This window comes from Solea senegalensis, linkage group LG18 (assembly GCF_019176455.1).
Source record: "Solea senegalensis isolate Sse05_10M linkage group LG18, IFAPA_SoseM_1, whole genome shotgun sequence".
NCBI lineage: Eukaryota > Metazoa > Chordata > Actinopteri > Pleuronectiformes > Soleidae > Solea > Solea senegalensis.
Window position 1 is genome coordinate 13651867 of NC_058041.1, and position 13249 is coordinate 13665115.

Consider the following 13249-nt stretch of genomic DNA (forward strand, 5'->3'; position numbering starts at 1 on the left):
GGTGGTTAACTGCAGATGGGGACTGAGGGAAACACATGACCTTAGCTGGGAACAGGAGGAAACCGGCTGATAGCAGTGGCAGGAGTGGACATTTAGTGGAGGTTAGGTTTCAGGCTGGTTGTGAAAAGCAGAGCAAGGAGAGTCTTGCTTAAAAGCCCCCAGTCAGAACAACAGGCGGGCTTGACAATCTGACAAGAGCGTTCAGAGACTGCACCTTAAATAGGATGGAGCCATTAAGGAGCAGCTGGCAGGTAATCAGGACAATGCAGGGCAGGTAAGGTTAAGATAATGCAGCCGAGCAAAGATGGAGCGCAGAGAGTCCTGCTGTGGTGCAGTGGTAATTAAAGTGAAACAGTTTCATAAACTGAAGTGCATGTGTGAGTTAAAACTTTTTTTTATTTATATAACGTTTTTGTTGTGCAAAATAAAATAATGTTTATTTTATTAGAAATTCAATACACTAACCCATTAGTATACTTGTGTCCGACAGAGGCGATTGATCCAAGACAGCAAGGGCAGCTCTGCTTCCTCTGAAATGTCATGTGGTTACATTTCATGACTAAAAGTTTGCTCAAAACGCAGTCAATGATTTATGATTAGTTTGTTAAGAATCCGTTGTTTATCACAGATCGCCAGCAGCCCGGCGCAGTAAAACCAGTGGAAGGGTGCTGATGCTATGGTGCCCATACGTCCAAATTTAGCCTCCAGCAGAATGCTTATTTGTCCGATTTGCACTGGAACACAACTGAACATTCAATGCCCTAAGATCCATGGTTTATTAAACAATTGGCTGAAAGGGGTGATTAAATATGTCTGATTGGTTAGAAGTGCAAACAAGGCTTCCATATGCTGGCCACGCACGGAAGAGACAAGAGCCACTGTTCCCTGGCTGAGGCTAACGTGACAGAAATGCCGAAACATTGTAAACTTTAAAACAGTTTTAATTCTGAATGGCACTGTTGCAAAAGTAGTAAAGATTTGTTGCTGTGACCTTGATGCAAGTACTCAATAAAAAGGCGCAGTTGAAAGAAATGTTAAATACTACAGATAAACATAAAAACAACAGAGGCGCCGCCGGTACCTCTTCCAAAACGTTGTTTTTTCTGAGGAGCTGGTACACGTATATTAGAAGTGTCTTGGCAACAGAAAAAGTCCTGGATGCAGCCAAGGAAGAGCAGAAATATTGCAGTCAATTATGGATTTACTTGATATGGCGCAGCTTTATTTATTTATTTTTTTGCATTTATTTTTGACTTGCACAGACTGAAACATTTTATTTGCACTGATGGTTGTGTAGCTCTATTTTTCTCCCCAAACATTTTAAGTCCAGAAATGTTCTGGCAGTTTGTTCTTTTGCAGACATTTATGTTTTGTTGTATATGTGTATGTATATATATACACGTATATATGTATATATATATGTATATGTATATATATATATATACATACACATATATATATATATATACATACACGTATAAATATATATATATATATATATACATATAAATATACAAATACACATGTATACATAAGACATTTTTTCTTGTTCTGTTACATTGTGATGTGTTAATTAAATAGTCTTGCGATCCGTGCATTACCTCAGAATCACTGTATCATCATACTGTCGTTATCATGGACACAATTGTTAGGGATGAGTGCGAAGGGAATGGCGACCCCTGCTGATACATGGCGATTAGAGGAACTGTCTGAAAGGCAGAACCACTTTTTGATTGACAGCATTGGAGAAACAGAGAAGTCTTCTGTCTTTGTGTTGTGTTTATGGGGCATCGATTAAATGTAATCTATTAGGGATCACCACAGTAGATAATCTACATCCATCTTGTCCTTCTTTACAACACTCATGGACCTTCTCTGAGGTCTTCCTGTTTTCCTCCAGCAGGCAGCTTCATCTTCAACATCATTTGTTCAATATAACCACTATCTCTTCTTAGTATGTACGCGACCAAACCATCTCAACCTCGACTCTCTTCATTTTATCTCTAAACAGTTCAACCTGATCGGTCCCTCAAATATGCATAATAAATAACAGACACAGAACAATTAATCTCACTGTCTCTTAACACTAAAGTGTGTATCTTGACAGCTCAGGCACAAAACATTCTGTTTATAGCAAAGACCAAAACAGAAACTGAGGTCAGGACCGCAATCTGTCCTGCAGACTGACTCGGGTCTCTCAGAGGATCCAGAGGCCCTGGCCTGTGGATGCCCCAGTAATCATATCCACCCTGTACGGTTTATGTTGTGGGAAATTCTTACTAAAAAAGCAGCACATGCCTGCCATATTCCTGCAGGTCAGCAGTTTTCGGCAGACTTCAGAGGATTGTTCTGTGAGAAAAGAAGACTTCTGTAGGAGTCCTGCAGGATTTGAGTAGACAGTTGATTGGAGGTTGTTATTGTACTATTTGTGTCAAAAATGAGGAGGATAAACTTAACCAGAACACATTAAAGTTTGCTCTAAATCAAATTCTTCTCCTTGTGTGACGATCACTTCAGTTAATTCTTTAAATTTCGCGATTGTTTGATCCATGACCCCAGGAAATCTATCCATCTCTGAAATGTTACAGCCGTTATAACCCATCATTTTCTTGCATTTATTGTCCAGATCTCTTTTAGACTATATTTTAGGTTGCCTTGTATCATGGGCAGTTGTTACCAGTATGTGATTGGCTAATGTCTCAAGTCCGATTTCCCTACGGCTGTAAACCGCTTAAGGGAGGTGAAGAAATTAATTTGATTTACATTATACTGAAAGGTTATTATGAAATTACAGACAAATAATGCTAAAAAACAATATTTATATGATATACCACAGCTTTAGTAACCACTAGAAATATGAAAAAAAGTATCTACAAACCATTTGAACATTACATATACCATTTGTTACCAGTAGGAATGAAAGTAAATCATTTCTAAATGGATGAAAAAATCTGGATGGATGTTGTATATTTGTCTTTCAATGTAGAATTACTTCATCATTGTCATCAATAAAAGGGCACTCTGCATTTTGGAGTCCAACTACCCATCTTGATTTCCCAGCACTGTGTTACTGTGTATCCATCCCTCCATCAGTTGAGAGGTCAAATTGATCAGTCTGTGTGCAGCGGTGAAATGTCACCAGACTTCGACTCACTTTGCACTAGTGCACTCCACCAGCAGACTGCACCGGCCTTATCATTGTATACACTATGTGTAAGACCTTTTGACTCGGGATTCTCATTATACTGCATGTTTGGCCTGTTGGGTCAAAGGTGACATGTAACAATTACTTTAACACTGATATCCCACAGGCTGTGTTTGTGTAAACAAAGGTCAAAGGGCACATAAGCACGAGATACATATGCCACAAGCCACGCAGCTACTGTACACAATTCATTTTGATAATGAGCAGCTTGGTATGAGTCAGTAAATCCTGATGGTTCAGAAATGACAATTACACAACCACTAGACATTGTACTCTTGATGTGAGACATTATTACGTAGTTGCTAAGAAATAAGGGACAGTTTAGATGATTTGAAGTGAGGTTATACTGCATGCTATACGTAAACAAAGTCAGTGCTGACAGCACCGTGCACATGCCGTGTTTCGTCACCCAGCCTGAGACATTTGCCACATAAAATCTATACCTGCTTAAATTTACGACGGCTTAAGAATAGACAGTAATTTCTGACTGGTAACTGACGATTGGATTGAATCCACTGCACCAAAGTCCATAAAAAAGTCAGATTTCTTTTACGTCATGGCACACAGGAACTGTAGATCCACTGCTGCCTCCATCAAGAAGCTCAAATGCATTATTTTATGAATTTGTTTGGATTTACCTAAGTGGCACAAACTTACTGTAAGTGGCAGCAGTAGAACAGCTTAAAAGCACTGGTTTCCACAATGGAATTGATGCAGTAGAGTGAATAGTTTAACAAACCTCAGTTTCCATCAGGAAAAGGCTCTGTCGTGATGAAAAAACAACATTTTCTGAAGAAACTGTAGACTAAAGCAGGTGAAGGGGAGCCTTTTGTAAACTGGCTAACAATCCATAGGGGGCAGTCACTTTTTGGCAGGCCTTGCCGAAATGTGACTGCCTCCTATAACTCTTTATTGCAAGGAGCGATATTGACCAAATTCACTGTACATGCACCTGGTTTCCTCTTCTGCTCATGCTGAAAAGACAAAGAACGTAAGCCCTAACAATCCAGAGTAAAGGAATCGACTGCATTTTTACTCGGTCTTGTCTCGGTCTTGGACAAAGCAGACTCAGGATTTTATTTCAAGACTGTGGGGATATCACATTTTTGGATTAACTTGTTAATATCATTACTGTGATTATGTGTAAATCGTATTACTACAACCAATAACTTGACTCATTTATCATGTGATAAGTACTTGAACCTAAAATAATCAGAACTAAACATATTAATAATAAAAAAATCAATTATGAAACGAAAAAACTGCCAAAAAGAAGTGTGCTTCATTCACAGTCACTCATAGTCTGATCAAGGTTTTTTTTATTGGTCCAAGAGCAGTGAATGGTTTAACAACTTCAGTTTCGAGTCAGGAAAGACTGTCTTATGGTACAATAAAGCACCTAACATTTACTTAAGATACTGTAGACTTGAGAAGGAATAGATTTTTGAGTTCACACTCTGTAGAGGACATATGGTAATTCAGATTAATTATGCTGTGTTTCCATCATGGTACGGTTCGGTGAGGTACAGTACGATACAGTTTAGAATGGAAAAGCCCTGGTTCAGGCCAGCATTTTAACTGAGAGATGTACCTTTACTTGGTAGACGGGGTGTGAGCGGTGCCCGATGGCCGCGTCAGTGAGATACGTAGAGCGACGTCGTACCGGTGCGACAACAACGTCATCAAACATCACAACAGGCAATGATGGCTGGCTGCTGTTTGCTGGCATGTTCTTTTTTCTTCTACTTCTTTATGGCAGATAAATATGGCCATTTAAAATAGCCATCCATGGGATTTTTACACTGGTCACAAGGGAGTGATGTTTTTCTGTCGCCCAATCAGCTGACAATCTTGGCCAGAGTCAAGTCAAGGCATTTTAGTCTCCCCAAGGAGAGGCTGCCAACAAATGGAACAGTTGGGGCTGTTTTTTTTGGTACTATTCCTAATGGTAATAGCAAAATAAATAAGTTAGTTACTGTACCAAACTGCTTCACTTCTTTGGTGCGTCTCAGATGTACAAAGTTCTCTGTACTTTGTCACTTTGTTTAATGTCCTCCTCCGCTGCTGATCTAATGCATTATCTGTGCCTCACATTATGTCTGTCCTCCCCCTACAAACAGCCTGGACATCAGTGACAGAGTCTGTCCGACCACATTCAGTCACTTCGACACACCACTTTGCTTTGTCAACTAACTCTGATCTGTTATTTCATCTCTGGCCAATGCAGACTTGAGAACCTGCCAGCTAAACCAAAGAACCCATCTGCAAATCTTTTATAAATCTTTATTTATTTTTGTTCTTCTAAATCCTGCCTTATAATTAGAACTTGTGTCCAAAAAGACAAAAACTATCCCAGCAAATGTGAGCCCCCGTGGTGTGTTTAATGACTCTGTTTTCAGAACACTCACATTATAAAACAATCCTGTTGGTTCTGTCCACACACTTTGCTTATAGGTATATCTAGTGCTTTCACATCCCTCATTAAATGCAAATTTTGGGTTATTCCATCAGGTATCAAATGTTAAATAGTTTCAAGTTGGAAGACTTAGTTCTGGAAGTTTTTAACTACATTTTTAGAGAACATAGGAGACTGCTGAGAATAAAGCCAGCACTCTGAATGGGTCATTCGGACTCTTTGTTATCAAACATTTGTTGGTTGACTCTGCTGAGTCCACCACGCCTGGGCAACATTATGGTGAAAGGCAGCAGATGGACTATTGTTAAGTACTGTTGCATCAAAATAACATTGCTCCATTGACAAAACTTCTATCATTCATGGGCAGCGCAATCTCCTCTCTGAGCCGAAATACAACACTATATGCTGTGTTCAAACATAGAAAATAAGCCTTTATCTTATTCACGTAGTTAAGCGAGTACAAATATGATGGGATGTCGCAGTGAGATAATTTCAGGACAACTACGTTTCAGAGGAAAATAATACGGTAAACACATCAATGGTAAATGTCAGCCTTTGTCACTCACTCTCACTCCCAGATCTCATTGTCGTTCAGCATTTTTCTACTAAGACACACAGACGAGAGCTGTTTGTGTGGAAAGCAGGAGCCAAAGGGGGGAAAATGCAAACAAAACATTGGTTGTTTTCACAGTGTTTTCTACTGTCCACTGCTCTCAGTCAGTGAATTAAATTAAAAATCAATTGTGGTGTGGTGACTAAAACCAGCCTTTTAAAGAGGGTAAAACGCTTAATTATATTTGTCTTATCATGGTGATCAAAGAAGGATTTGAAAAGTCCAACTTACCACCAAAGTAGCTCAGCCAGGTCTTTCTTTCTTAGCTTCAAATCACATCAGCTGTGTAAGCATTCTTCTTCTTCTTCTTCTTCTTCTTCTTCTTCTTCTTCTTCTTCACTTTGATGCTGGCTGTACACTGAGGTCTAAATGCTGCTCTCCACAGTTCAAAGTTCTTAATCGCTGTTTTTTAACCTCATCCCCTCAATTCCTCAGTCTCATACTGCGGCTCCTTGGTAGAGTGATTAGTCTTTCAACTGGAAGCTTCCATTCCCGGCTCTGCTTGTCTACATGCCGTGTGTGTCCTTGAGCAAGACACTTAACGCCACGTTTCTGTGTGATACGAGTGTGTGAGTGAATGTGTGTGAATGGCAAAAACAGTGTAAAGCAGATTTCAGAGGTCATCAATACGAGAAAAGTGTTGTATAAATACAGACCATTTACTCATCGTTCTTCATCACAGTTCAAAGACCTGCACCCAACTGCGTTCCTGTCTCCTCAGTCTCTTTATCAGTTTGAAGTTGCCCTTCATTTTTTATTTTCATTGCACTTCTTTTAAAAGTTCCCCACAGGCTGTATTCCAAGTCGTACAGTTCCATCCTTCAGAAGTATGGGTTTCTGTCCACAGCGCAAAGTTGTGCAGCACAGTTTAAAGTTCACAGCCCTTGTGTTGTACTAGACTCTTCTGTTATGGTGTCACACAAAACGCGACAAAAGACAAAAAAAACACTTTTTTCCGCACAACCAGTCTGGTTAGATAGGGCCTGAAAATACCTTTCATTTGATATTTATTAGAGTTTTACTGCAGATTTTTCAAAAGTTTAGTCCTCAACTCAAATAAACTCCGCCCACAGTGCTAATTATCCTTAAATACAATGCCTAAGGCTTATGAGACCATCATTAGTTTTACCAGTTTACAAAATGTTTTCTACTTTATTGAAACTTTGAATTGGCCTTAATGTTGTTTGCCAGAATTATGGAAACGTCAACTCACTGAGTTTCATATTTTGGGGATTATGTCTTCCAATAATCCTCGAAATGCTTAACTCCAACCTTAGAGAGATGTGATGGCCAAGACTATTAAACCGTTGCTCTTCTGCATATGATTAAAGGTCAATTTTTTGTAAGTGTATAATCACGTTAAACTAAATAATGCACCCTTTTGGCTCAGGCCTCCGCTTTGTGTTCCTATAGAGTCACTTCACATTTCTGTACAGTATGCCGATACACGGCCTCTCATTCATAAATAAGAGCACACACATATGCAGCATTATGTTCCATGGTTACCATCTTCTTTGTTGTCCGTTTTTCACCAAAAAAGAGTGTGCTTTTAATTGGACTGGAAGGTGTTGCTCGACAGGTCACATGCACAGTCAACACATGTGGATTCAAACTGTGCGGGTGTTCACCATCATCCATGTAACACAAGGGTGTAAAACTCAAATGATATGGGGGCCAATGAGCATCTAGTCTTGTCAAAAGGGGGCCGGTCTAGGGAGAAAAAGTAGGGAAAACAACAACTGTCCAGTTAGGGTTATTATATAACACAATATTCCATCATGGTATTGCAATAAACACATTCAAAATGGTATTTCACAAATTTTCAAAGTAAAAGTGTTGATTTTGCAACACAACAACAGAAGGAAAATCAAAATTGTATCTAAATTCAAATGTGGACAACTGTAAACTATAAACTACAACTGTAAAACACTAAAAAAGTATATAATTTAATGTTGAATATAATACATTTAATAATGCAGTGATTATTAAGGGAAAGTATTGTGAACATACTATTGCTAATATTTAGCATTATGTTCTATCGTCCCACTGGAGACTGTTTTCATAATAACATTAAAACAAATCAACTGGGGGGCCACATGGCCCGCATACCATGAGTTTGACACCTGCGATAAAAGGTCTGCGTGGATGATACGAGGCCACAGAAAAATGTAGAAGATTCTGTGGCGTAGTTTTGATCTTGCCTGCTTCTTGCTGCTTTGGGTGGATTGAACCTTTAAAACTTGAAGCTTTTAGACCGGGGGTGTCGAAACTAAATTTTGGACTACATACTTAACTATGATATTTTTGTCAAATTTTGGATGACACACTAAACCATGACATTTTGGTGACTTTTTGGACAACAAACTAAACTATGACATTTTTGTCAAATTCTGGACGTTTTGACATTTTGGTGAGTTTTTGGATGACATACCCCATTTTTGTCAAATTTTGGATGACATACTGAACTTGAACTATACTATAACATTTTGTCGTTTCAAAAATGTCATGTGTCAAAATGTCACTTTCTTACAACAGCCAAAATTGTGAAAAACTACTAACCACTACACCATCATGACAGTCATGTCTTACGGTGAAATGTCCTAAATGTCAACAAAATGTCTAAGTTTAGTATGTCGTCCTAAATTTGACAAAAAAGTCATAGTATAGCGTCATAAATGTGACAAAAAAGTCATAGTATAGTATGTCGTCCAAAATCATTCAAAAATGTCATAGTACAGTAATTGTGGGTTCGAGTCCCACCTGGGCTGGCCATAACTCTGTCACAAAAGCCGAGTCTCTGCATGCCAAGATGTGCAAAATGTTTAGTAAAAATGTCATTGATTGGTATGACCACATATAAGTCATACTATCTCGTCCAAAATCTGATGAAAAGTCATAGTACAGTATGTCGTCCAACGTGTCATAGTATATTATGTCGTCCAAAAAAGTCATAGTATAGTATTTGTCCAAAATCACCAAAAAAAGTCATAGTATAGTAGGTCGTCCAAAATCAGTCAAAAAAGTCATAGTATAGTGTGTCGTCCAAAGTCACCCAAAAAAGTCAAAGTATAGTATGTCATCCAAAATTAGTCAAAAAAGGCACAGTATAGTATGTCGTCCAAAATTAGTCAAAAAAGTCATAGTATAGTATGTCGTCCAAAATCAGTCAAAAACGTCATAGTATAGCATGTTGTCCAAAGTCACCAAAAAAGTCATAGTATAGTCAGTCAGTCATCATCTAACCACTTCATCCTCCACCAGAGGGTCGTGGGGGGTGCTGTGCCAATCTCAGCTACATCGGGCGATAGGCGGGGTACACCCTGGACAGTTCGCCAGTCCATCGCAGGGCCACACACAGATAGAGACAAACAACCATTCACTCTCACACTCACTCCTACGGTCAATTTAGAGTTTCCAATTTACCTATACCCCACATTGCATGTTTTTGGACTGTGGGAGGAAGCCGGAGTACCCGGAGGGAACCCACGCACACACGGGGAGAACATGCAAACTCCGTGCAGAAAGGCCCTTGTTCCAACCGGGGCTCAAACCCGGGTCTTCTCGCTGCAAAGCGAAAGTGCTAACCACTACACTGCCGTGTGGCCCGTCATAGTATAGTATGTCATCCAAAATTAGTCAAAAAAGGCATAGTATAGTATGTCGTCCAAAATTAGTCAAAAAAGGCATAGTATAGTATGTCGTCCAAAATTAGACAAAAGTCATATAGTATATGTCAGCCCAAAATCATTCAAAAATGTCATAGTACAGTATATCGTCCAAAATCAGTCAAAAAAGTCATAGTATAGTATGTCGTCTAAAATCAGTCAAAAAAGTCACAGTATAGTATGTCGTCCAAAATCACCAAAGAAAGTCATAGGATAGTATGTCGTCAAAAAGCTCGCGGCATAGTATGTCGTCCAAAATCAATCGAAAAAGTCATACGATAGCATGTCGTCCAAAATGGGTCAAAATAGTCATAGTATAGTATGTCGTCCAAAATCGTTAAAAAAAATATAGTATAGTATGTCGTCCAAAATCACCTAAAAAGTCATAGTATAGTATGTCGTCCAAAACCAATCAAAATAGTCATAGTATAGTATGTCGTCTAAAATCGGTCAAAAAGTCATAGTATAGCATGTCGCCCAAAAATCGGGTCAGAAAAGTCATAATTATAGTATGTCGTCCAAAATCACTAAAAGTCATACTATAGTAATTGTCCAAAATCGATTAAAAAAGTCATAGTATAGTATGTCGTCCAAAATCGGTCAAAAAAGTCATAGTATAGTATGTTGTCCAAAGTCACCAAAAAAGTCATAGTATAGTATGTCGTCCAAAGTCACCTAAAAAAGTCATAGTATAGTATGTCGTCCAAAATTTGTCAAAAATGGCATAGTATAGTATGTCGTCCAAAATTAGTCAAAAAAGTCATAGTATAGTATGTCGTCCGAAATCATTCAAAAATGTCATAGTATAGTATGTCATCCAAAATCACCAAAAAAAAGTCATATGATAGTATGTTATCCAAAATCAGTCAGACGACATGTGACATGGTGAAAATATGCCCCAGTGGCCTAATGGATAAGGCACTGGCCTCCTAAGCCAGGGATTGTGGGTTCGAGTCCTGTCTGGGGTGGGTGTAACTCTGTCACAAAAGCCTAGTCTCTGCATGCCAAGATGTGCAAAATGTTTAGTAAAAATGTCATTGATTGATATGACCACCTATATGTCATACTATCTCGTCCAAAATCTGATGAAAAGTCTTAGTAAAGTGTGTCCATAGTATATTATGTCGTCCAAAAAAGTCATAGTATAGTATGTCGTCCAAAATCAGTCAAAAATGGCATAGTATAGTATGTCGTCCAAAATTAGTCAAAAAAGTCATAGTATAGTATGTCATCCAAAATCAGTCAGACGACATGTGACATGGTGAAAACATGCCCCAGTGGCCTAATGGATAAGGCACTGGCCTCCTAAGCCAGGGATTGTGGGTTCGAGTCCCATCTGGGGTGGGTAAAACTCTGTCACAAAAGCCTAGTCTCTGCATACCAAGATGTGCAAAATGTTTAGTAAAAATGTCATTGTTTGGTATGACCACCTATAAGTCAAAAATGTGACAAAAGACGACATGTGACATGGTGAAAACATGCCCCAGTGGCCTAATGGATAAGGCACTGGCCTCCTAAGCCAGGGATTGTGGGTTCGAGTCCCATCTGGGGTGGGTAAAACTCTGTCACAAAAGCCTAGTCTCTGCATACCAAGATGTGCAATATGTTTAGTAAAAATGTCATTGTTTGGTATGACCACCTATAAGTCAAAAATGTGACAAAAGACGACATGTGACATGGTGAAAACATGCCCCAGTGGCCTAATGGATAAGGCACTGGCCTCCTAAGCCAGGGATTGTGGGTTCGAGTCCCATCTGGGGTGGGTAAAACTCTGTCACAAAAGCCTAGTCTCTGCGTACCAAGATGTGCAAAATGTTTAGTAAAAATGTCATTGGTATGACCACCTATAAGTCAAAAATGTGACAAAAGACGACATGTGACATGGTGAAAACATGGCCCAGTAGCCTAATGGATAAGGCACTGGCCACCTAAGCCAGGTGTTGTGGGTTCGAATCCCATCAGGGGTGGCTAACACTCTGTCGTAAAAGCCTAGTCTCTATATGGCAAAATGTTTAGTAAAAATGTAATTGATTGGTATGAACACCAAAAACTCATAATATCTCGTCTAAAATGATGAGAAAGTCATAGTATAGCGTATCGTCAGAAAAGTCATAATATAGCATGTCGTCCAAAGTCAGTCAAAAAGTCATACTATAGCATATCGTCTAAAATCGGTCAAAAAAGTCATAGTATAGCATGTCCTCCAAAAAAGTCATAGTATGGTATGTCGTCCAAAATCAGTCAAAAAAGTCATAGTATAGTATGTTGTCAAAAGTCACCCAAAAAAGTCATAGTATAGTAACATCCTATAGTATGACTTTTTTGTCATATTTTTGGACAGCATACTATACTATGACATTTATGGACGACATTTGGCGACCCTCTGGTGGAGGATAAAGCGGTAGATGATGGATGGATGGGGATTAGGTAAATTGGACACCCTAAATTGACCATAGGCAAACTGGCAAACTGTCCAGGGTGTACCCTGCCTATCGCCCTATGTCAGCTGAGATTGGCACAGCACCCCCCGCAACCCTCTGGTGGAGGATAAAGTGGTATGATGATGGATGGACTATACTATGACATTTTTGTTGCATTTTGGACAACATACTATACTCTGTCTTTTTGTCACATTTTGGGCGACATCTAGTCTGGCGACATCACACATAGTACCTATTCAGCTCGCTTGGAACCCTGCCAGATCAGGTACTATGCTAGTGTAAATGGAACTTAAACGTGCTGAGGTGAGTCGATTAGAACCAGTGGAAACATGCCTTATTGTGTGTTATGAGAGTGTCCACAAGGACACTCTGCTTTATAGTCAGAGTGATAAGCTTTTATACTAATTTAGTTACTCAGTCAGTTATTTCCTTGATTAACTGATTAGTTGTTACAACCAAAAAATGCAGAAAATAGTGTGACATTTATTTCAAAATGTCAAAAAGATGACAGCCTCAAATTATTATTTTTGTCTACCAAAACAAGATATTCAGTTTACTGTCATGAAGACGCAAAATATATTCAAATTTAAGAAGCTGTAATCAGAGAACCAGATATAGTTTTATTTGCAATACTCAAACCAACTATCACATTGGCAATTAATTTATTTAGTAATCGATTATTAGTTGATTACTCCTTGCAGCTCTAGTTATGTCATTGCTAAAGCTTTTAAAAGGACCAGTGTGTAGGATTTGGTGACATGAAGTTCTATAGTGCAACCATTATAGAGTAGCACAGTCTAAGGTCAATGAAATTTTAATTTCTAGGTAAAAAAATTGCAAAATTACATTTATTTTTTGGAGGTAAAATGTATTTAACTACAATTAAAAGACCTGTCATACAGAGCTGCT

General features: G+C 38.8%; 1 protein-coding gene and 4 non-coding genes across 5 annotated transcripts in view; 4 read left to right on the forward strand and 1 right to left on the reverse strand.

Moving 5' to 3' along the window:
* The window catches only part of fkbp10b (FKBP prolyl isomerase 10b), a 261449-nt gene that overhangs the window by 240545 nt on the left and 7655 nt on the right, over positions 1-13249 (reverse strand). The window lies entirely within an intron of this gene.
* Positions 10795-10867, forward strand: trnar-ccu. The gene has a single exon. It is a non-coding gene; the product is annotated as a tRNA-Arg (tRNA).
* On the forward strand, positions 11171-11243 carry trnar-ccu. The gene has a single exon. It is a non-coding gene; the product is annotated as a tRNA-Arg (tRNA).
* Positions 11380-11452, forward strand: trnar-ccu. Its single transcript has one exon. It is a non-coding gene; the product is annotated as a tRNA-Arg (tRNA).
* trnar-ccu lies at positions 11589-11661 on the forward strand. The gene has a single exon. It is a non-coding gene; the product is annotated as a tRNA-Arg (tRNA).